Below are 20499 nucleotides of genomic sequence, written 5' to 3'. Positions count from 1 at the left end.
GCCAGCAACGAAACCTCACGCCAGGGCTTGTCCGGGAATTGAACCCGGGACCTCTTGCTCCCAAAGCAAGAATCATGCTCCTAGACCAACAAGCCACCGCTTGCTGCTTATGGCACCCTGGCGCCTGCGAATGAAGGAGAGGACACACGCCCTGTGCTGATGAGGTTTCACCCACCCCCAACAGAACTGGAAGGCATTCAGGTGGCCAGCTAGGCCTATCACCGCCACGGGCTGCACCTGGAGGAAGAGCCAGGGGTCAGAGATGGAGCGCAAGCGGACTCAGCTGGGCCGGAAGAGGCAGGGCCTCTAAAGCCAGGAAGCTGGCAAGAGACAGAGGCTGCTGCTGGGACAGGGCACTCACTCCCTGGGAGGATTTGGAGCTGGTCCACCCAGAGCCAGGAGGGAAGCCAGGACTTTTAGGAAGCAGTCCAGGCAAGGAGGAGAAATTGCTAGGCGTAGTGTCCCTGGACTGGATTCCGCAGAAGAGGGCCCGTCCGAGTTCCCCTACCAGCCACCGAGGGCATGGCCTAGACCAGGCACAGGGCACTGAGGGGCACGACGGTAGCGAGGTCACCGTGGTAGTGAGAGAGAATGGAAGCCCTGTACGCTGGAAGGGGGGAAACGCCGCGTGCCCTAGCCGGAGGGCTGCCTCCCAAAGAGAAGAGCGGCAGCTCCTGAGAGCGAGAGAGGGGCTCAAGAGGAGTAACTGACAGGCTGTTACCGCCGGTTGGGGCCTCAGCCTGAGCCGGCCTATTCCCCAGTGGAGCCACAAGGAGGAGCGGTGCGCGGACGCGTGCCGTCAGACTCAGCAAATGGAAAGAAGAGCAGGAAAAGCCACCCCCAGGGAAAGAGGAGCCCCCACCCCAGCCCCCGAGTTCCCCGTGGAGCAGCAAAGAAACCATGGCGAGGGCTCGTGTGGGATTTCTGGCACCCTAAGCGAGAAGCCTACCTCTAGGCCAACAAGCCCCTCTGGCCAAGGAGGGGCTCGGCACGCCCCGGAAGTTTGGGAGAAACAACAGGCCGCTGTAGGCATGAAGTTGAAAAGGACCGCGCCCCTCTTCAGCTTTCCAAGGTCATCTCCACGCCGGCTCTGTCACACCCCTGGAGCAGCGAACCAAATTTACGCCCTAATGCCACTCTCACGCCACAGGATTGGGGAGAAAAAGCCAGGCCAAAGCTGGGGAAAAAAAGAAAGGGACAGTGGCAAAGAGACCCTTTGGCGAGGGCTGGTCCGGGAGCTGACCCTGGAGCCTCTCGCACCGGAAGCGACACTTGGATTCGCCAAAGTCAACAAACCTCCTCTTTTGGAGCCGTAGCCATCATCGTTGCCCACCTTTTTCGCAACCGAACCAAAGGAAAGCAACCCAAGCCCCGCAAGAAGTGGCAGAGTTAGCCCTAAAATGTAAAAAAGGACTCTGCCTGACTTCACCTTTCCAAGGTCTCCTCCTCGCTCTCTGCCGCCGTAAGTGAGAACCGTTCCCCTGGACCAAGGAACCAAATGCAGACCCTAAGGCAGCCCTCCCTCTCCGGGATGTTGGAGAGGAAGAGGAAGAAAAAACCCTCCCTGCTCCGCTGCCAAGACAGGCTTGGCCAGGGCTTGGATGAAATTTGGAGCCGGGGTCTCTTGCGCCCAAGAGCAGACTCCCGCCCCAGTCCAGCTAATCCTTTCGTAAGTCTAAGGAAAGCAGCGTTTCCAAAAGGGAGCCAGGCAAGGAGGTCAGGAAACGCACCCTGTGGGATGGAGGGCGGGCAGGCGGGCTTGTCCGGGATTTGAACCCGGGACCTCTCGCACCCTAAGCGAGAATCATGCGCCTAGACCAACAAGCCACCTTGGTTGGGGGTCTGGCCTCAGCAGGTTAGGCCAAAAACCAACCTTCCTGTAAATGTTCACCACTTCTAAACGGCGCTCCTCCAGTGCCACGATAGCCCAGGCAAGGGGGCCTGTGCGTCTGGCGTCGGGCAGCGGTAGGTAGAATGCAGCGCCCGCGTCTTCGTCTCCCGGGGAGGGATCCGTTGAGGCCACGCCAATCGGGAGAAGAGTGGGTAGAAGAAAAGAGCCAGAAAGTTGCAAGAGTCCTCCTTTGCGTCGGAGCTGTGTGTTCCATTCTCCACTTGGGGGGCTAGTCCTGAGAGCTGGGCGGATAGGGTGCGGGCAGCAGCAGGTCTGTGTGCGCTTTTGTGTCTGAGGCGGGCGCTCGGTTCTTGTCTTCGGGGCGGGAGCGTGTGGGTCTGCCGAGTGGGCGACTGGCCTGCGGGGAGCTGTCGAGCCCCTCCAGCTGCGTAGGCCCCCACTTAAGCCTCTCCCCTTCCTTGGGGTGCCCACTGGAAAACCTCCCCAGCCTGTGCTCCAGCTGGACCGTTAAGCCTCCCTGCGTGGCTCGGGCCGGGGAGTTGGAACCCCCGTTGGGCGTCATTTGCGGGGACATGGCGTCAGGAAAGCATTTGGGCCACCAGTTCAACCCATTGGCTGCAATGGGTGGAGGATGCCGCCGACTCCCTGTGCGGCCACCTCAAGCCAGTTCTCCCGCCAGCGGCCGAGGCCGCCGGCCAGCCTGCCCACCCCAGTGGCCCTTGCGCCACGTGCTCAAGATTCTCCTTCCACCATAGGGGGAAGCGGCCACTCCGGCTTGCCCTCTGCAACCCTTAGCCCCCAGGCTCTGTCAGCCACCGGGGCAACCCGGCACTTCGTTGAGACGCTAAGGCAGCTGTGGTTTGACAGGCTGTTGGAGAAAAGAAGACGGTCAAGGGGGGCAAATCGTGCCAGCAACGAAACCTCACGCCAGGGCTTGTCCGGGAATTGAACCCGGGACCTCTTGCTCCCAAAGCAAGAATCATGCTCCTAGACCAACAAGCCACCGCTTGCTGCTTATGGCACCCTGGCGCCTGCGAATGAAGGAGAGGACACACGCCCTGTGCTGATGAGGTTTCACCCACCCCCAACAGAACTGGAAGGCATTCAGGTGGCCAGCTAGGCCTATCACCGCCACGGGCTGCACCTGGAGGAAGAGCCAGGGGTCAGAGATGGAGCGCAAGCGGACTCAGCTGGGCCGGAAGAGGCAGGGCCTCTAAAGCCAGGAAGCTGGCAAGAGACAGAGGCTGCTGCTGGGACAGGGCACTCACTCCCTGGGAGGATTTGGAGCTGGTCCACCCAGAGCCAGGAGGGAAGCCAGGACTTTTAGGAAGCAGTCCAGGCAAGGAGGAGAAATTGCTAGGCGTAGTGTCCCTGGACTGGATTCCGCAGAAGAGGGCCCGTCCGAGTTCCCCTACCAGCCACCGAGGGCATGGCCTAGACCAGGCACAGGGCACTGAGGGGCACGACGGTAGCGAGGTCACCGTGGTAGTGAGAGAGAATGGAAGCCCTGTACGCTGGAAGGGGGGAAACGCCGCGTGCCCTAGCCGGAGGGCTGCCTCCCAAAGAGAAGAGCGGCAGCTCCTGAGAGCGAGAGAGGGGCTCTAGAGGAGTAACTGACAGGCTGTTACCGCCGGTTGGGGCCTCAGCCTGAGCCGGCCTATTCCCCAGTGGAGCCACAAGGAGGAGCGGTGCGCGGACGCGTGCCGTCAGACTCAGCAAATGGAAAGAAGAGCAGGAAAAGCCACCCCCAGGGAAAGAGGAGCCCCCACCCCAGCCCCCGAGTTCCCCGTGGAGCAGCAAAGAAACCATGGCGAGGGCTCGTGTGGGATTTCTGGCACCCTAAGCGAGAAGCCTACCTCTAGGCCAACAAGCCCCTCTGGCCAAGGAGGGGCTCGGCACGCCCCGGAAGTTTGGGAGAAACAACAGGCCGCTGTAGGCATGAAGTTGAAAAGGACCGCGCCCCTCTTCAGCTTTCCAAGGTCATCTCCACGCCGGCTCTGTCACACCCCTGGAGCAGCGAACCAAATTTACGCCCTAATGCCACTCTCACGCCACAGGATTGGGGAGAAAAAGCCAGGCCAAAGCTGGGGAAAAAAAGAAAGGGACAGTGGCAAAGAGACCCTTTGGCGAGGGCTGGTCCGGGAGCTGACCCTGGAGCCTCTCGCACCGGAAGCGACACTTGGATTCGCCAAAGTCAACAAACCTCCTCTTTTGGAGCCGTAGCCATCATCGTTGCCCACCTTTTTCGCAACCGAACCAAAGGAAAGCAACCCAAGCCCCGCAAGAAGTGGCAGAGTTAGCCCTAAAATGTAAAAAAGGACTCTGCCTGACTTCACCTTTCCAAGGTCTCCTCCTCGCTCTCTGCCGCCGTAAGTGAGAACCGTTCCCCTGGACCAAGGAACCAAATGCAGACCCTAAGGCAGCCCTCCCTCTCCGGGATGTTGGAGAGGAAGAGGAAGAAAAAACCCTCCCTGCTCCGCTGCCAAGACAGGCTTGGCCAGGGCTTGGATGAAATTTGGAGCCGGGGTCTCTTGCGCCCAAGAGCAGACTCCCGCCCCAGTCCAGCTAATCCTTTCGTAAGTCTAAGGAAAGCAGCGTTTCCAAAAGGGAGCCAGGCAAGGAGGTCAGGAAACGCACCCTGTGGGATGGAGGGCGGGCAGGCGGGCTTGTCCGGGATTTGAACCCGGGACCTCTCGCACCCTAAGCGAGAATCATGCGCCTAGACCAACAAGCCACCTTGGTTGGGGGTCTGGCCTCAGCAGGTTAGGCCAAAAACCAACCTTCCTGTAAATGTTCACCACTTCTAAACGGCGCTCCTCCAGTGCCACGATAGCCCAGGCAAGGGGGCCTGTGCGTCTGGCGTCGGGCAGCGGTAGGTAGAATGCAGCGCCCGCGTCTTCGTCTCCCGGGGAGGGATCCGTTGAGGCCACGCCAATCGGGAGAAGAGTGGGTAGAAGAAAAGAGCCAGAAAGTTGCAAGAGTCCTCCTTTGCGTCGGAGCTGTGTGTTCCATTCTCCACTTGGGGGGCTAGTCCTGAGAGCTGGGCGGATAGGGTGCGGGCAGCAGCAGGTCTGTGTGCGCTTTTGTGTCTGAGGCGGGCGCTCGGTTCTTGTCTTCGGGGCGGGAGCGTGTGGGTCTGCCGAGTGGGCGACTGGCCTGCGGGGAGCTGTCGAGCCCCTCCAGCTGCGTAGGCCCCCACTTAAGCCTCTCCCCTTCCTTGGGGTGCCCACTGGAAAACCTCCCCAGCCTGTGCTCCAGCTGGACCGTTAAGCCTCCCTGCGTGGCTCGGGCCGGGGAGTAGGAAGCCCCATTGGGCGTCATTTGCGGGGACATGGCGTCAGGAAAGCATTTGGGCCACCAGGTCCACCCATTGGCTCCAATGGGTGGAGGATGCCGCCGACTCCCTGTGCGGCCGCCTCGAGCCGGTTCTCCCGGCAGCAGCCGAGGCCGCCGGCCAGCCTGCCCTCGCCCTGCCTGCCTGCCACCCGAGTGGCCCTTGTGCCACATGCTCAAGATTCTCCTTCCACCAGAGGGGGAAGCGGCCACTCCGGCTTGCCCTCTGCAGCCCTTAGCCCCCAGGCTCTGTCAGCCACCGGGGCAACCCGGCACTTCGTTGAGACGCTAAGGCAGCTGTGGTTTGACAGGCTGTTGGAGAAAACAAGACGGTCAAGGGGGGCAAATCGTGCCAGCAACGAAACCTCACGCCAGGGCTTGTCCGGGAATTGAACCCGGGACCTCTTGCTCCCAAAGCAAGAATCATGCTCCTAGACCAACAAGCCACCGCTTGCTGCTTATGGCACCCTGGCGCCTGCGAATGAAGGAGAGGACACACGCCCTGTGCTGATGAGGTTTCACCCACCCCCAACAGGACTGGAAGGCATTCAGGTGGCCAGCTAGGCCTATCACCGCCACGGGCTGCACCTGGAGGAAGAGCCAGGGGTCAGAGATGGAGCGCAAGCGGACTCAGCTGGGCCGGAAGAGGCAGGGCCTCTAAAGCCAGGAAGCTGGCAAGAGACAGAGGCTGCTGCTGGGACAGGGCACTCACTCCCTGGGAGGATTTGGAGCTGGTCCACCCAGAGCCAGGAGGGAAGCCAGGACTTTTAGGAAGCAGTCCAGGCAAGGAGGAGAAATTGCTAGGCGTAGTGTCCCTGGACTGGATTCCGCAGAAGAGGGCCCGTCCGAGTTCCCCTACCAGCCACCGAGGGCATGGCCTAGACCAGGCACAGGGCACTGAGGGGCACGACGGTAGCGAGGTCACCGTGGTAGTGAGAGAGAATGGAAGCCCTGTACGCTGGAAGGGGGGAAACGCCGCGTGCCCTAGCCGGAGGGCTGCCTCCCAAAGAGAAGAGCGGCAGCTCCTGAGAGCGAGAGAGGGGCTCTAGAGGAGTAACTGACAGGCTGTTACCGCCGGTTGGGGCCTCAGCCTGAGCCGGCCTATTCCCCAGTGGAGCCACAAGGAGGAGCGGTGCGCGGACGCGTGCCGTCAGACTCAGCAAATGGAAAGAAGAGCAGGAAAAGCCACCCCCAGGGAAAGAGGAGCCCCCACCCCAGCCCCCGAGTTCCCCGTGGAGCAGCAAAGAAACCATGGCGAGGGCTCGTGTGGGATTTCTGGCACCCTAAGCGAGAAGCCTACCTCTAGGCCAACAAGCCCCTCTGGCCAAGGAGGGGCTCGGCACGCCCCGGAAGTTTGGGAGAAACAACAGGCCGCTGTAGGCATGAAGTTGAAAAGGACCGCGCCCCTCTTCAGCTTTCCAAGGTCATCTCCACGCCGGCTCTGTCACACCCCTGGAGCAGCGAACCAAATTTACGCCCTAATGCCACTCTCACGCCACAGGATTGGGGAGAAAAAGCCAGGCCAAAGCTGGGGAAAAAAAGAAAGGGACAGTGGCAAAGAGACCCTTTGGCGAGGGCTGGTCCGGGAGCTGACCCTGGAGCCTCTCGCACCGGAAGCGACACTTGGATTCGCCAAAGTCAACAAACCTCCTCTTTTGGAGCCGTAGCCATCATCGTTGCCCACCTTTTTCGCAACCGAACCAAAGGAAAGCAACCCAAGCCCCGCAAGAAGTGGCAGAGTTAGCCCTAAAATGTAAAAAAGGACTCTGCCTGACTTCACCTTTCCAAGGTCTCCTCCTCGCTCTCTGCCGCCGTAAGTGAGAACCGTTCCCCTGGACCAAGGAACCAAATGCAGACCCTAAGGCAGCCCTCCCTCTCCGGGATGTTGGAGAGGAAGAGGAAGAAAAAACCCTCCCTGCTCCGCTGCCAAGACAGGCTTGGCCAGGGCTTGGATGAAATTTGGAGCCGGGGTCTCTTGCGCCCAAGAGCAGACTCCCGCCCCAGTCCAGCTAATCCTTTCGTAAGTCTAAGGAAAGCAGCGTTTCCAAAAGGGAGCCAGGCAAGGAGGTCAGGAAACGCACCCTGTGGGATGGAGGGCGGGCAGGCGGGCTTGTCCGGGATTTGAACCCGGGACCTCTCGCACCCTAAGCGAGAATCATGCACCTAGACCAACAAGCCACCTTGGTTGGGGGTCTGGCCTCAGCAGGTTAGGCCAAAAACCAACCTTCCTGTAAATGTTCACCACTTCTAAACGGCGCTCCTCCAGTGCCACGATAGCCCAGGCAAGGGGGCCTGTGCGTCTGGCGTCGGGCAGCGGTAGGTAGAATGCAGCGCCCGCGTCTTCGTCTCCCGGGGAGGGATCCGTTGAGGCCACGCCAATCGGGAGAAGAGTGGGTAGAAGAAAAGAGCCAGAAAGTTGCAAGAGTCCTCCTTTGCGTCGGAGCTGTGTGTTCCATTCTCCACTTGGGGGGCTAGTCCTGAGAGCTGGGCGGATAGGGTGCGGGCAGCAGCAGGTCTGTGTGCGCTTTTGTGTCTGAGGCGGGCGCTCGGTTCTTGTCTTCGGGGCGGGAGCGTGTGGGTCTGCCGAGTGGGCGACTGGCCTGCGGGGAGCTGTCGAGCCCCTCCAGCTGCGTAGGCCCCCACTTAAGCCTCTCCCCTTCCTTGGGGTGCCCACTGGAAAACCTCCCCAGCCTGTGCTCCAGCTGGACCGTTAAGCCTCCCTGCGTGGCTCGGGCCGGGGAGTTGGAACCCCCGTTGGGCGTCATTTGCGGGGACATGGCGTCAGGAAAGCATTTGGGCCACCAGTTCAACCCATTGGCTGCAATGGGTGGAGGATGCCGCCGACTCCCTGTGCGGCCACCTCAAGCCAGTTCTCCCGCCAGCGGCCGAGGCCGCCGGCCAGCCTGCCCACCCCAGTGGCCCTTGCGCCACGTGCTCAAGATTCTCCTTCCACCATAGGGGGAAGCGGCCACTCCGGCTCGCCCTCTGCAACCCTTAGCCCCCAGGCTCTGTCGGCCACCGGGGCAACCCGGCACTTCGTTGCGACGCTAAGGCAGCTGTGGCTCGACAGGCTGTTGGAGAAAAGAAGACGGTCAAGGGGGGCAAATCGTGCCAGCAACGAAACCTCACGCCAGGGCTTGTCCGGGAATTGAACCCGGGACCTCTTGCTCCCAAAGCAAGAATCATGCTCCTAGACCAACAAGCCACCGCTTGCTGCTTATGGCACCCTGGCGCCTGCGAATGAAGGAGAGGACACACGCCCTGTGCTGATGAGGTTTCACCCACCCCCAACAGAACTGGAAGGCATTCAGGTGGCCAGCTAGGCCTATCACCGCCACGGGCTGCACCTGGAGGAAGAGCCAGGGGTCAGAGATGGAGCGCAAGCGGACTCAGCTGGGCCGGAAGAGGCAGGGCCTCTAAAGCCAGGAAGCTGGCAAGAGACAGAGGCTGCTGCTGGGACAGGGCACTCACTCCCTGGGAGGATTTGGAGCTGGTCCACCCAGAGCCAGGAGGGAAGCCAGGACTTTTAGGAAGCAGTCCAGGCAAGGAGGAGAAATTGCTAGGCGTAGTGTCCCTGGACTGGATTCCGCAGAAGAGGGCCCGTCCGAGTTCCCCTACCAGCCACCGAGGGCATGGCCTAGACCAGGCACAGGGCACTGAGGGGCACGACGGTAGCGAGGTCACCGTGGTAGTGAGAGAGAATGGAAGCCCTGTACGCTGGAAGGGGGGAAACGCCGCGTGCCCTAGCCGGAGGGCTGCCTCCCAAAGAGAAGAGCGGCAGCTCCTGAGAGCGAGAGAGGGGCTCTAGAGGAGTAACTGACAGGCTGTTACCGCCGGTTGGGGCCTCAGCCTGAGCCGGCCTATTCCCCAGTGGAGCCACAAGGAGGAGCGGTGCGCGGACGCGTGCCGTCAGACTCAGCAAATGGAAAGAAGAGCAGGAAAAGCCACCCCCAGGGAAAGAGGAGCCCCCACCCCAGCCCCCGAGTTCCCCGTGGAGCAGCAAAGAAACCATGGCGAGGGCTCGTGTGGGATTTCTGGCACCCTAAGCGAGAAGCCTACCTCTAGGCCAACAAGCCCCTCTGGCCAAGGAGGGGCTCGGCACGCCCCGGAAGTTTGGGAGAAACAACAGGCCGCTGTAGGCATGAAGTTGAAAAGGACCGCGCCCCTCTTCAGCTTTCCAAGGTCATCTCCACGCCGGCTCTGTCACACCCCTGGAGCAGCGAACCAAATTTACGCCCTAATGCCACTCTCACGCCACAGGATTGGGGAGAAAAAGCCAGGCCAAAGCTGGGGAAAAAAAGAAAGGGACAGTGGCAAAGAGACCCTTTGGCGAGGGCTGGTCCGGGAGCTGACCCTGGAGCCTCTCGCACCGGAAGCGACACTTGGATTCGCCAAAGTCAACAAACCTCCTCTTTTGGAGCCGTAGCCATCATCGTTGCCCACCTTTTTCGCAACCGAACCAAAGGAAAGCAACCCAAGCCCCGCAAGAAGTGGCAGAGTTAGCCCTAAAATGTAAAAAAGGACTCTGCCTGACTTCACCTTTCCAAGGTCTCCTCCTCGCTCTCTGCCGCCGTAAGTGAGAACCGTTCCCCTGGACCAAGGAACCAAATGCAGACCCTAAGGCAGCCCTCCCTCTCCGGGATGTTGGAGAGGAAGAGGAAGAAAAAACCCTCCCTGCTCCCTGCCAAGACAGGCTTGGCCAGGGCTTGGATGAAATTTGGAGCCGGGGTCTCTTGCGCCCAAGAGCAGACTCCCGCCCCAGTCCAGCTAATCCTTTCGTAAGTCTAAGGAAAGCAGCGTTTCCAAAAGGGAGCCAGGCAAGGAGGTCAGGAAACGCACCCTGTGGGATGGAGGGCGGGCAGGCGGGCTTGTCCGGGATTTGAACCCGGGACCTCTCGCACCCTAAGCGAGAATCATGCGCCTAGACCAACAAGCCACCTTGGTTGGGGGTCTGGCCTCAGCAGGTTAGGCCAAAACCCAACCTTCCTGTAAATGTTCACCACTTCTAAACGGCGCTCCTCCAGTGCCACGATAGCCCAGGCAAGGGGGCCTGTGCGTCTGGCGTCGGGCAGCGGTAGGTAGAATGCAGCGCCCGCGTCTTCGTCTCCCGGGGAGGGATCCGTTGAGGCCACGCCAATCGGGAGAAGAGTGGGTAGAAGAAAAGAGCCAGAAAGTTGCAAGAGTCCTCCTTTGCGTCGGAGCTGTGTGTTCCATTCTCCACTTGGGGGGCTAGTCCTGAGAGCTGGGCGGATAGGGTGCGGGCAGCAGCAGGTCTGTGTGCGCTTTTGTGTCTGAGGCGGGCGCTCGGTTCTTGTCTTCGGGGCGGGAGCGTGTGGGTCTGCCGAGTGGGCGACTGGCCTGCGGGGAGCTGTCGAGCCCCTCCAGCTGCGTAGGCCCCCACTTAAGCCTCTCCCCTTCCTTGGGGTGCCCACTGGAAAACCTCCCCAGCCTGTGCTCCAGCTGGACCGTTAAGCCTCCCTGCGTGGCTCGGGCCGGGGAGTTGGAACCCCCGTTGGGCGTCATTTGCGGGGACATGGCGTCAGGAAAGCATTTGGGCCACCAGTTCAACCCATTGGCTGCAATGGGTGGAGGATGCCGCCGACTCCCTGTGCGGCCACCTCAAGCCAGTTCTCCCGCCAGCGGCCGAGGCCGCCGGCCAGCCTGCCCACCCCAGTGGCCCTTGCGCCACGTGCTCAAGATTCTCCTTCCACCATAGGGGGAAGCGGCCACTCCGGCTCGCCCTCTGCAACCCTTAGCCCCCAGGCTCTGTCGGCCACCAGGGCAACCCGGCACTTCGTTGCGACGCTAAGGCAGCTGTGGCTCGACAGGCTGTTGGAGAAAAGAAGACGGTCAAGGGGGGCAAATCGTGCCAGCAACGAAACCTCACGCCAGGGCTTGTCCGGGAATTGAACCCGGGACCTCTTGCTCCCAAAGCAAGAATCATGCTCCTAGACCAACAAGCCACCGCTTGCTGCTTATGGCACCCTGGCGCCTGCGAATGAAGGAGAGGACACACGCCCTGTGCTGATGAGGTTTCACCCACCCCCAACAGAACTGGAAGGCATTCAGGTGGCCAGCTAGGCCTATCACCGCCACGGGCTGCACCTGGAGGAAGAGCCAGGGGTCAGAGATGGAGCGCAAGCGGACTCAGCTGGGCCGGAAGAGGCAGGGCCTCTAAAGCCAGGAAGCTGGCAAGAGACAGAGGCTGCTGCTGGGACAGGGCACTCACTCCCTGGGAGGATTTGGAGCTGGTCCACCCAGAGCCAGGAGGGAAGCCAGGACTTTTAGGAAGCAGTCCAGGCAAGGAGGAGAAATTGCTAGGCGTAGTGTCCCTGGACTGGATTCCGCAGAAGAGGGCCCGTCCGAGTTCCCCTACCAGCCACCGAGGGCATGGCCTAGACCAGGCACAGGGCACTGAGGGGCACGACGGTAGCGAGGTCACCGTGGTAGTGAGAGAGAATGGAAGCCCTGTACGCTGGAAGGGGGGAAACGCCGCGTGCCCTAGCCGGAGGGCTGCCTCCCAAAGAGAAGAGCGGCAGCTCCTGAGAGCGAGAGAGGGGCTCTAGAGGAGTAACTGACAGGCTGTTACCGCCGGTTGGGGCCTCAGCCTGAGCCGGCCTATTCCCCAGTGGAGCCACAGGGAGGAGCGGTGCGCGGACGCGTGCCGTCAGACTCAGCAAATGGAAAGAAGAGCAGGAAAAGCCACCCCCAGGGAAAGAGGAGCCCCCACCCCAGCCCCCGAGTTCCCCGTGGAGCAGCAAAGAAACCATGGCGAGGGCTCGTGTGGGATTTCTGGCACCCTAAGCGAGAAGCCTACCTCTAGGCCAACAAGCCCCTCTGGCCAAGGAGGGGCTCGGCACGCCCCGGAAGTTTGGGAGAAACAACAGGCCGCTGTAGGCATGAAGTTGAAAAGGACCGCGCCCCTCTTCAGCTTTCCAAGGTCATCTCCACGCCGGCTCTGTCACACCCCTGGAGCAGCGAACCAAATTTACGCCCTAATGCCACTCTCACGCCACAGGATTGGGGAGAAAAAGCCAGGCCAAAGCTGGGGAAAAAAAGAAAGGGACAGTGGCAAAGAGACCCTTTGGCGAGGGCTGGTCCGGGAGCTGACCCTGGAGCCTCTCGCACCGGAAGCGACACTTGGATTCGCCAAAGTCAACAAACCTCCTCTTTTGGAGCCGTAGCCATCATCGTTGCCCACCTTTTTCGCAACCGAACCAAAGGAAAGCAACCCAAGCCCCGCAAGAAGTGGCAGAGTTAGCCCTAAAATGTAAAAAAGGACTCTGCCTGACTTCACCTTTCCAAGGTCTCCTCCTCGCTCTCTGCCGCCGTAAGTGAGAACCGTTCCCCTGGACCAAGGAACCAAATGCAGACCCTAAGGCAGCCCTCCCTCTCCGGGATGTTGGAGAGGAAGAGGAAGAAAAAACCCTCCCTGCTCCGCTGCCAAGACAGGCTTGGCCAGGGCTTGGATGAAATTTGGAGCCGGGGTCTCTTGCGCCCAAGAGCAGACTCCCGCCCCAGTCCAGCTAATCCTTTCGTAAGTCTAAGGAAAGCAGCGTTTCCAAAAGGGAGCCAGGCAAGGAGGTCAGGAAACGCACCCTGTGGGATGGAGGGCGGGCAGGCGGGCTTGTCCGGGATTTGAACCCGGGACCTCTCGCACCCTAAGCGAGAATCATGCGCCTAGACCAACAAGCCACCTTGGTTGGGGGTCTGGCCTCAGCAGGTTAGGCCAAAAACCAACCTTCCTGTAAATGTTCACCACTTCTAAACGGCGCTCCTCCAGTGCCACGATAGCCCAGGCAAGGGGGCCTGTGCGTCTGGCGTCGGGCAGCGGTAGGTAGAATGCAGCGCCCGCGTCTTCGTCTCCCGGGGAGGGATCCGTTGAGGCCACGCCAATCGGGAGAAGAGTGGGTAGAAGAAAAGAGCCAGAAAGTTGCAAGAGTCCTCCTTTGCGTCGGAGCTGTGTGTTCCATTCTCCACTTGGGGGGCTAGTCCTGAGAGCTGGGCGGATAGGGTGCGGGCAGCAGCAGGTCTGTGTGCGCTTTTGTGTCTGAGGCGGGCGCTCGGTTCTTGTCTTCGGGGCGGGAGCGTGTGGGTCTGCCGAGTGGGCGACTGGCCTGCGGGGAGCTGTCGAGCCCCTCCAGCTGCGTAGGCCCCCACTTAAGCCTCTCCCCTTCCTTGGGGTGCCCACTGGAAAACCTCCCCAGCCTGTGCTCCAGCTGGACTGTTAAGCCTCCCTGTGTGGCTTGGTCTGGGGAGTAGGAAGCCCCATTGGGCGTCATTTGCGGGGACATGGCGTCAGGAAAGCATTTGGGCCACCAGGTCCACCCATTGGCTCCAATGGGTGGAGGATGCCGCCGACTCCCTGTGCGGCCACCTCAAGCCAGTTCTCCCGCCAGCGGCCGAGGCCGCCGGCCAGCCTGCCCACCCCAGTGGCCCTTGCGCCACGTGCTCAAGATTCTCCTTCCACCATAGGGGGAAGCGGCCACTCCGGCTCGCCCTCTGCAACCCTTAGCCCCCAGGCTCTGTCGGCCACCGGGGCAACCCGGCACTTCGTTGCGACGCTAAGGCAGCTGTGGCTCGACAGGCTGTTGGAGAAAAGAAGACGGTCAAGGGGGGCAAATCGTGCCAGCAACGAAACCTCACGCCAGGGCTTGTCCGGGAATTGAACCCGGGACCTCTTGCTCCCAAAGCAAGAATCATGCTCCTAGACCAACAAGCCACCGCTTGCTGCTTATGGCACCCTGGCGCCTGCGAATGAAGGAGAGGACACACGCCCTGTGCTGATGAGGTTTCACCCACCCCCAACAGAACTGGAAGGCATTCAGGTGGCCAGCTAGGCCTATCACCGCCACGGGCTGCACCTGGAGGAAGAGCCAGGGGTCAGAGATGGAGCGCAAGCGGACTCAGCTGGGCCGGAAGAGGCAGGGCCTCTAAAGCCAGGAAGCTGGCAAGAGACAGAGGCTGCTGCTGGGACAGGGCACTCACTCCCTGGGAGGATTTGGAGCTGGTCCACCCAGAGCCAGGAGGGAAGCCAGGACTTTTAGGAAGCAGTCCAGGCAAGGAGGAGAAATTGCTAGGCGTAGTGTCCCTGGACTGGATTCCGCAGAAGAGGGCCCGTCCGAGTTCCCCTACCAGCCACCGAGGGCATGGCCTAGACCAGGCACAGGGCACTGAGGGGCACGACGGTAGCGAGGTCACCGTGGTAGTGAGAGAGAATGGAAGCCCTGTACGCTGGAAGGGGGGAAACGCCGCGTGCCCTAGCCGGAGGGCTGCCTCCCAAAGAGAAGAGCGGCAGCTCCTGAGAGCGAGAGAGGGGCTCAAGAGGAGTAACTGACAGGCTGTTACCGCCGGTTGGGGCCTCAGCCTGAGCCGGCCTATTCCCCAGTGGAGCCACAAGGAGGAGCGGTGCGCGGACGCGTGCCGTCAGACTCAGCAAATGGAAAGAAGAGCAGGAAAAGCCACCCCCAGGGAAAGAGGAGCCCCCACCCCAGCCCCCGAGTTCCCTGTGGAGCAGCAAAGAAACCATGGCGAGGGCTCGTGTGGGATTTCTGGCACCCTAAGCGAGAAGCCTACCTCTAGGCCAACAAGCCCCTCTGGCCAAGGAGGGGCTCGGCACGCCCCGGAAGTTTGGGAGAAACAACAGGCCGCTGTAGGCATGAAGTTGAAAAGGACCGCGCCCCTCTTCAGCTTTCCAAGGTCATCTCCACGCCGGCTCTGTCACACCCCTGGAGCAGCGAACCAAATTTACGCCCTAATGCCACTCTCACGCCACAGGATTGGGGAGAAAAAGCCAGGCCAAAGCTGGGGAAAAAAAGAAAGGGACAGTGGCAAAGAGACCCTTTGGCGAGGGCTGGTCCGGGAGCTGACCCTGGAGCCTCTCGCACCGGAAGCGACACTTGGATTCGCCAAAGTCAACAAACCTCCTCTTTTGGAGCCGTAGCCATCATCGTTGCCCACCTTTTTCGCAACCGAACCAAAGGAAAGCAACCCAAGCCCCGCAAGAAGTGGCAGAGTTAGCCCTAAAATGTAAAAAAGGACTCTGCCTGACTTCACCTTTCCAAGGTCTCCTCCTCGCTCTCTGCCGCCGTAAGTGAGAACCGTTCCCCTGGACCAAGGAACCAAATGCAGACCCTAAGGCAGCCCTCCCTCTCCGGGATGTTGGAGAGGAAGAGGAAGAAAAAACCCTCCCTGCTCCGCTGCCAAGACAGGCTTGGCCAGGGCTTGGATGAAATTTGGAGCCGGGGTCTCTTGCGCCCAAGAGCAGACTCCCGCCCCAGTCCAGCTAATCCTTTCGTAAGTCTAAGGAAAGCAGCGTTTCCAAAAGGGAGCCAGGCAAGGAGGTCAGGAAACACACCCTGTGGGATGGAGGGCAGGCAGGCGGGCTTGTCCGGGATTTGAACCCGGGACCTCTCGCACCCTAAGCGAGAATCATGCGCCTAGACCAACAAGCCACCTTGGTTGGGGGTCTGGCCTCAGCAGGTTAGGCCAAAAACCAACCTTCCTGTAAATGTTCACCACTTCTAAACGGCGCTCCTCCAGTGCCACGATAGCCCAGGCAAGGGGGCCTGTGCGTCTGGCGTCGGGCAGCGGTAGGTAGAATGCAGCGCCCGCGTCTTCGTCTCCCGGGGAGGGATCCGTTGAGGCCACGCCAATCGGGAGAAGAGTGGGTAGAAGAAAAGAGCCAGAAAGTTGCAAGAGTCCTCCTTTGCGTCGGAGCTGTGTGTTCCATTCTCCACTTGGGGGGCTAGTCCTGAGAGCTGGGTGGATAGGGTGCGGGCAGCAGCAGGTCTGTGTGCGCTTTTGTGTCTGAGGCGGGCGCTCGGTTCTTGTCTTCGGGGCGGGAGCGTGTGGGTCTGCCGAGTGGGCGACTGGCCTGCGGGGAGCTGTCGAGCCCCTCCAGCTGCGTAGGCCCCCACTTAAGCCTCTCCCCTTCCTTGGGGTGCCCACTGGAAAACCTCCCCAGCCTGTGCTCCAGCTGGACCGTTAAGCCTCCCTGCGTGGCTCGGGCCGGGGAGTTGGAACCCCCGTTGGGCGTCATTTGCGGGGACATGGCGTCAGGAAAGCATTTGGGCCACCAGTTCAACCCATTGGCTGCAATGGGTGGAGGATGCCGCCGACTCCCTGTGCGGCCACCTCAAGCCAGTTCTCCCGCCAGCGGCCGAGGCCGCCGGCCAGCCTGCCCACCCCAGTGGCCCTTGCGCCACGTGCTCAAGATTCTCCTTCCACCATAGGGGGAAGCGGCCACTCCGGCTCGCCCTCTGCAACCCTTAGCCCCCAGGCTCTGTCGGCCACCGGGGCAACCCGGCACTTCCTTGCGATGCTAAGGCAGCTGTGGCTCGACAGGCTGTTGGAGAAAAGAAGACGGTCAAGGGGGGCAAATCGTGCCAGCAACGAAACCTCACACCAGGGCTTGTCCGGGAATTGAACCCGGGACCTCTTGCTCCCAAAGCAAGAATCATGCTCCTAGACCAACAAGCCACCGCTTGCTGCTTATGGCACCCTGGCGCCTGCGAATGAAGGAGAGGACACACGCCCTGTGCTGATGAGGTTTCACCCACCCCCAACAGAACTGGAAGGCATTCAGGTGGCCAGCTAGGCCTATCACCGCCACGGGCTGCACCTGGAGGAAGAGCCAGGGGTCAGAGATGGAGCGCAAGCGGACTCAGCTGGGCCAGAAGAGGCAGGGCCTCTAAAGCCAGGAAGCTGGCAAGAGACAGAGGCTGCTGCTGGGACAGGGCACTCACTCCCTGGGAGGATTTGGAGCTGGTCCACCCAGAGCCAGGAGGGAAGCCAGGACTTTTAGGAAGCAGTCCAGGCAAGGAGGAGAAATTGCTAGGCGTAGTGTCCCTGGACTGGATTCCGCAGAAGAGGGCCCGTCCGAGTTCCCCTACCAGCCACCGAGGGCATGGCCTAGACCAGGCACAGGGCACTGAGGGGCACGACGGTAGCGAGGTCACCGTGGTAGTGAGAGAGAATGGAAGCCCTGTACGCTGGAAGGGGGGAAACGCCGCGTGCCCTAGCCGGAGGGCTGCCTCCCAAAGAGAAGAGCGGCAGCTCCTGAGAGCGAGAGAGGGGCTCTAGAGGAGTAACTGACAGGCTGTTACCGCCGGTTGGGGCCTCAGCCTGAGCCGGCCTATTCCCCAGTGGAGCCACAAGGAGGAGCGGTGCGCGGACGCGTGCCGTCAGACTCAGCAAATGGAAAGAAGAGCAGGAAAAGCCACCCCCAGGGAAAGAGGAGCCCCCACCCCAGCCCCCGAGTTCCCTGTGGAGCAGCAAAGAAACCATGGCGAGGGCTCGTGTGGGATTTCTGGCACCCTAAGCGAGAAGCCTACCTCTAGGCCAACAAGCCCCTCTGGCCAAGGAGGGGCTCGGCACGCCCCGGAAGTTTGGGAGAAACAACAGGCCGCTGTAGGCATGAAGTTGAAAAGGACCGCGCCCCTCTTCAGCTTTCCAAGGTCATCTCCACGCCGGCTCTGTCACACCCCTGGAGCAGCGAACCAAATTTACGCCCTAATGCCACTCTCACGCCACAGGATTGGGGAGAAAAAGCCAGGCCAAAGCTGGGGAAAAAAAGAAAGGGACAGTGGCAAAGAGACCCTTTGGCGAGGGCTGGTCCGGGAGCTGACCCTGGAGCCTCTCGCACCGGAAGCGACACTTGGATTCGCCAAAGTCAACAAACCTCCTCTTTTGGAGCCGTAGCCATCATCGTTGCCCACCTTTTTCGCAACCGAACCAAAGGAAAGCAACCCAAGCCCCGCAAGAAGTGGCAGAGTTAGCCCTAAAATGTAAAAAAGGACTCTGCCTGACTTCACCTTTCCAAGGTCTCCTCCTCGCTCTCTGCCGCCGTAAGTGAGAACCGTTCCCCTGGACCAAGGAACCAAATGCAGACCCTAAGGCAGCCCTCCCTCTCCGGGATGTTGGAGAGGAAGAGGAAGAAAAAACCCTCCCTGCTCCGCTGCCAAGACAGGCTTGGCCAGGGCTTGGATGAAATTTGGAGCCGGGGTCTCTTGCGCCCAAGAGCAGACTCCCGCCCCAGTCCAGCTAATCCTTTCGTAAGTCTAAGGAAAGCAGCGTTTCCAAAAGGGAGCCAGGCAAGGAGGTCAGGAAACGCACCCTGTGGGATGGAGGGCAGGCAGGCGGGCTTGTCCGGGATTTGAACCCGGGACCTCTCGCACCCTAAGCGAGAATCATGCGCCTAGACCAACAAGCCACCTTGGTTGGGGGTCTGGCCTCAGCAGGTTAGGCCAAAAACCAACCTTCCTGTAAATGTTCACCACTTCTAAACGGCGCTCCTCCAGTGCCACGATAGCCCAGGCAAGGGGGCCTGTGCGTCTGGCGTCGGGCAGCGGTAGGTAGAATGCAGCGCCCGCGTCTTCGTCTCCCGGGGAGGGATCCGTTGAGGCCACGCCAATCGGGAGAAGAGTGGGTAGAAGAAAAGAGCCAGAAAGTTGCAAGAGTCCTCCTTTGCGTCGGAGCTGTGTGTTCCATTCTCCACTTGGGGGGCTAGTCCTGAGAGCTGGGCGGATAGGGTGCGGGCAGCAGCAGGTCTGTGTGCGCTTTTGTGTCTGAGGCGGGCGCTCGGTTCTTGTCTTCGGGGCGGGAGAGTGTGGTTCTGCTGAGTTGGCGTTTGGCCACCGAGGGCATGGCCTAGAGCAGGCAGAGGGCACTGAGGGGCACGACAGTAGCTGGGTCACCATGGTTGTGAGAGAGAATGGAAGCCCTGTACGCTGGAAGGGAGAGAATAGATCACTAAATGGCTCCATTTATTTCATAGAATCATAGAAATGTAGGGCTGGAAGGGACCTCAAGAGATTATAGAGTCCATCCCTCCACACTTAGGCAGGATCAAATATATCTAGACCATCCTGACAAGTATTTGTTTAACCGGTTTTTTAAGCCTCCAATGACAGGAATTCCACAAGCTCCTTTGGTAACTTTTTCCAGTGCTTAATTATCTTTATAGTTAGAAAGTTTTCCTTAATATCTAACCTAAATCTCTCTTGCCAGAAATTTAACTGATTACTTCTTGTCCTACCCTCGGGAGCACAATTATCCAGCCTCCTCTTTATAACAAATTTTTATATTTTTCAAAGTTTTGAATTTTCAAACTTTCCTCATAGGACGTATTTTCTAAACCTCTTATGTTTGTTGCTCACCTCTAGACTCTCTAAGTTTTTAACATCTTTCTTATAGTATGATGCTCAAAACTGTACACGGTACTCCAGCTGAGGCCTCACCAGTTCCAAGTAGAGTGGCACAATGACCTCCAATTTCCTACATATGCCACTTCTGTTAATACATCACAGACTGACATTTTCCTTTTTTTGTAATTGTGTCACATTGTTAACTCATATTCAATCTGTTTTCCACTATAACCCCCAGATTCTTTTGTGCAGTACTGATGCCTAAACAGTTATTCCCATTTTGTATTTCTGGATTTGATTTTTCCTTTCTAACTGCAGTACTTTGCACTTGTCTTTATTGAATTTCATCTTATGGAGTTCAGACCAATTGTCTAGTTTATCAAGATCATTTTGAATTCTAATCCTGTCCTTCAAAGTTCTTTCAACTCCTCCCAGCTTGGAGTCATGTGTTCATACTCTCCATTCCATCACCCAAGTTATTCATGAAAATTTTGAATAGTGCTGGTCTCAGGACAGACTCTACAGGACCTAAGTTCCCATTAACCTGAGATCCTTCCAATTGTTAATATTAATTGGGTTAAGCACCTGGTCATAGTTAACCTTCTTAGGGTATGTCTTCACTACCCGCCAGATTGGGATTGATTTATCTAGAAACAATAAATCGACCCCTGAGCGCTCTCCCATCGACTCCTGTACTCCAGCGCCATGAGAAGCGCAAGCAGAGTTGACGGGAGCATCACCAGTCGACTCTCCATGGTGAAGACACCATGGTAAATCAATCTCTAAGTACGTCAACTTCAGCTATGTTATTCACATAGCTCAAGTTGCGTAACTTAGCTCGATCCTCCCTCCCCAGTGTAGACCAGGGCTTAGTGAAGACTGAAGCAAAATAGCCATTAAACACTTCACCCTTCTCTTAGTCATCTGTTATTTGCTCTCCTTCTTCATTAAAAAATCGACAAAGACTTTTCTTTGTCTTGTTTTTACTTCCAATCTAATGTATTTACAGAATATCTTCTTGCTGCCTTTTATCTCCCTTGCTAGTTGTAACATATTTCATGCCAAAGGGCTGGTCTATACTGGGGTGGGTATCAATCTAAGATATGCAACTTCAGCTACATAAATAGTGTAGCTGAAGTTGAAGTATCTTAGATCGATTTACCTCGG

General features: G+C 59.2%; 14 non-coding genes across 14 annotated transcripts; all 14 read right to left on the bottom strand.

Moving 5' to 3' along the window:
- Nucleotides 1-23: 23 nt before the first annotated feature.
- On the bottom strand, nucleotides 24-95 carry TRNAP-UGG. The gene has a single exon. It is a non-coding gene; the product is annotated as a tRNA-Pro (tRNA).
- A 1660-nt stretch (nucleotides 96-1755) lies between these two features.
- Nucleotides 1756-1827, bottom strand: TRNAP-AGG. The gene has a single exon. It is a non-coding gene; the product is annotated as a tRNA-Pro (tRNA).
- A 955-nt stretch (nucleotides 1828-2782) lies between these two features.
- On the bottom strand, nucleotides 2783-2854 carry TRNAP-UGG. Its single transcript has one exon. It is a non-coding gene; the product is annotated as a tRNA-Pro (tRNA).
- A 1660-nt stretch (nucleotides 2855-4514) lies between these two features.
- On the bottom strand, nucleotides 4515-4586 carry TRNAP-AGG. Its single transcript has one exon. It is a non-coding gene; the product is annotated as a tRNA-Pro (tRNA).
- Nucleotides 4587-5559: 973 nt separating this feature from the next.
- TRNAP-UGG lies at nucleotides 5560-5631 on the bottom strand. The gene has a single exon. It is a non-coding gene; the product is annotated as a tRNA-Pro (tRNA).
- Nucleotides 5632-7291: 1660 nt separating this feature from the next.
- TRNAP-AGG lies at nucleotides 7292-7363 on the bottom strand. Its single transcript has one exon. It is a non-coding gene; the product is annotated as a tRNA-Pro (tRNA).
- A 955-nt stretch (nucleotides 7364-8318) lies between these two features.
- TRNAP-UGG lies at nucleotides 8319-8390 on the bottom strand. Its single transcript has one exon. It is a non-coding gene; the product is annotated as a tRNA-Pro (tRNA).
- A 1659-nt stretch (nucleotides 8391-10049) lies between these two features.
- TRNAP-AGG lies at nucleotides 10050-10121 on the bottom strand. Its single transcript has one exon. It is a non-coding gene; the product is annotated as a tRNA-Pro (tRNA).
- A 955-nt stretch (nucleotides 10122-11076) lies between these two features.
- On the bottom strand, nucleotides 11077-11148 carry TRNAP-UGG. The gene has a single exon. It is a non-coding gene; the product is annotated as a tRNA-Pro (tRNA).
- A 1660-nt stretch (nucleotides 11149-12808) lies between these two features.
- TRNAP-AGG lies at nucleotides 12809-12880 on the bottom strand. The gene has a single exon. It is a non-coding gene; the product is annotated as a tRNA-Pro (tRNA).
- Nucleotides 12881-13835: 955 nt separating this feature from the next.
- On the bottom strand, nucleotides 13836-13907 carry TRNAP-UGG. Its single transcript has one exon. It is a non-coding gene; the product is annotated as a tRNA-Pro (tRNA).
- A 1660-nt stretch (nucleotides 13908-15567) lies between these two features.
- Nucleotides 15568-15639, bottom strand: TRNAP-AGG. The gene has a single exon. It is a non-coding gene; the product is annotated as a tRNA-Pro (tRNA).
- A 955-nt stretch (nucleotides 15640-16594) lies between these two features.
- Nucleotides 16595-16666, bottom strand: TRNAP-UGG. The gene has a single exon. It is a non-coding gene; the product is annotated as a tRNA-Pro (tRNA).
- A 1660-nt stretch (nucleotides 16667-18326) lies between these two features.
- On the bottom strand, nucleotides 18327-18398 carry TRNAP-AGG. Its single transcript has one exon. It is a non-coding gene; the product is annotated as a tRNA-Pro (tRNA).
- Nucleotides 18399-20499: the final 2101 nt, after the last annotated feature.

This window comes from Gopherus evgoodei, chromosome 6, assembly GCF_007399415.2.
Source record: "Gopherus evgoodei ecotype Sinaloan lineage chromosome 6, rGopEvg1_v1.p, whole genome shotgun sequence".
NCBI classification, from domain to species: Eukaryota; Metazoa; Chordata; order Testudines; family Testudinidae; genus Gopherus; species Gopherus evgoodei.
Note: the sequence above shows the minus strand (reverse complement) of the source record. Positions and strands in the feature narration are given on the sequence as shown.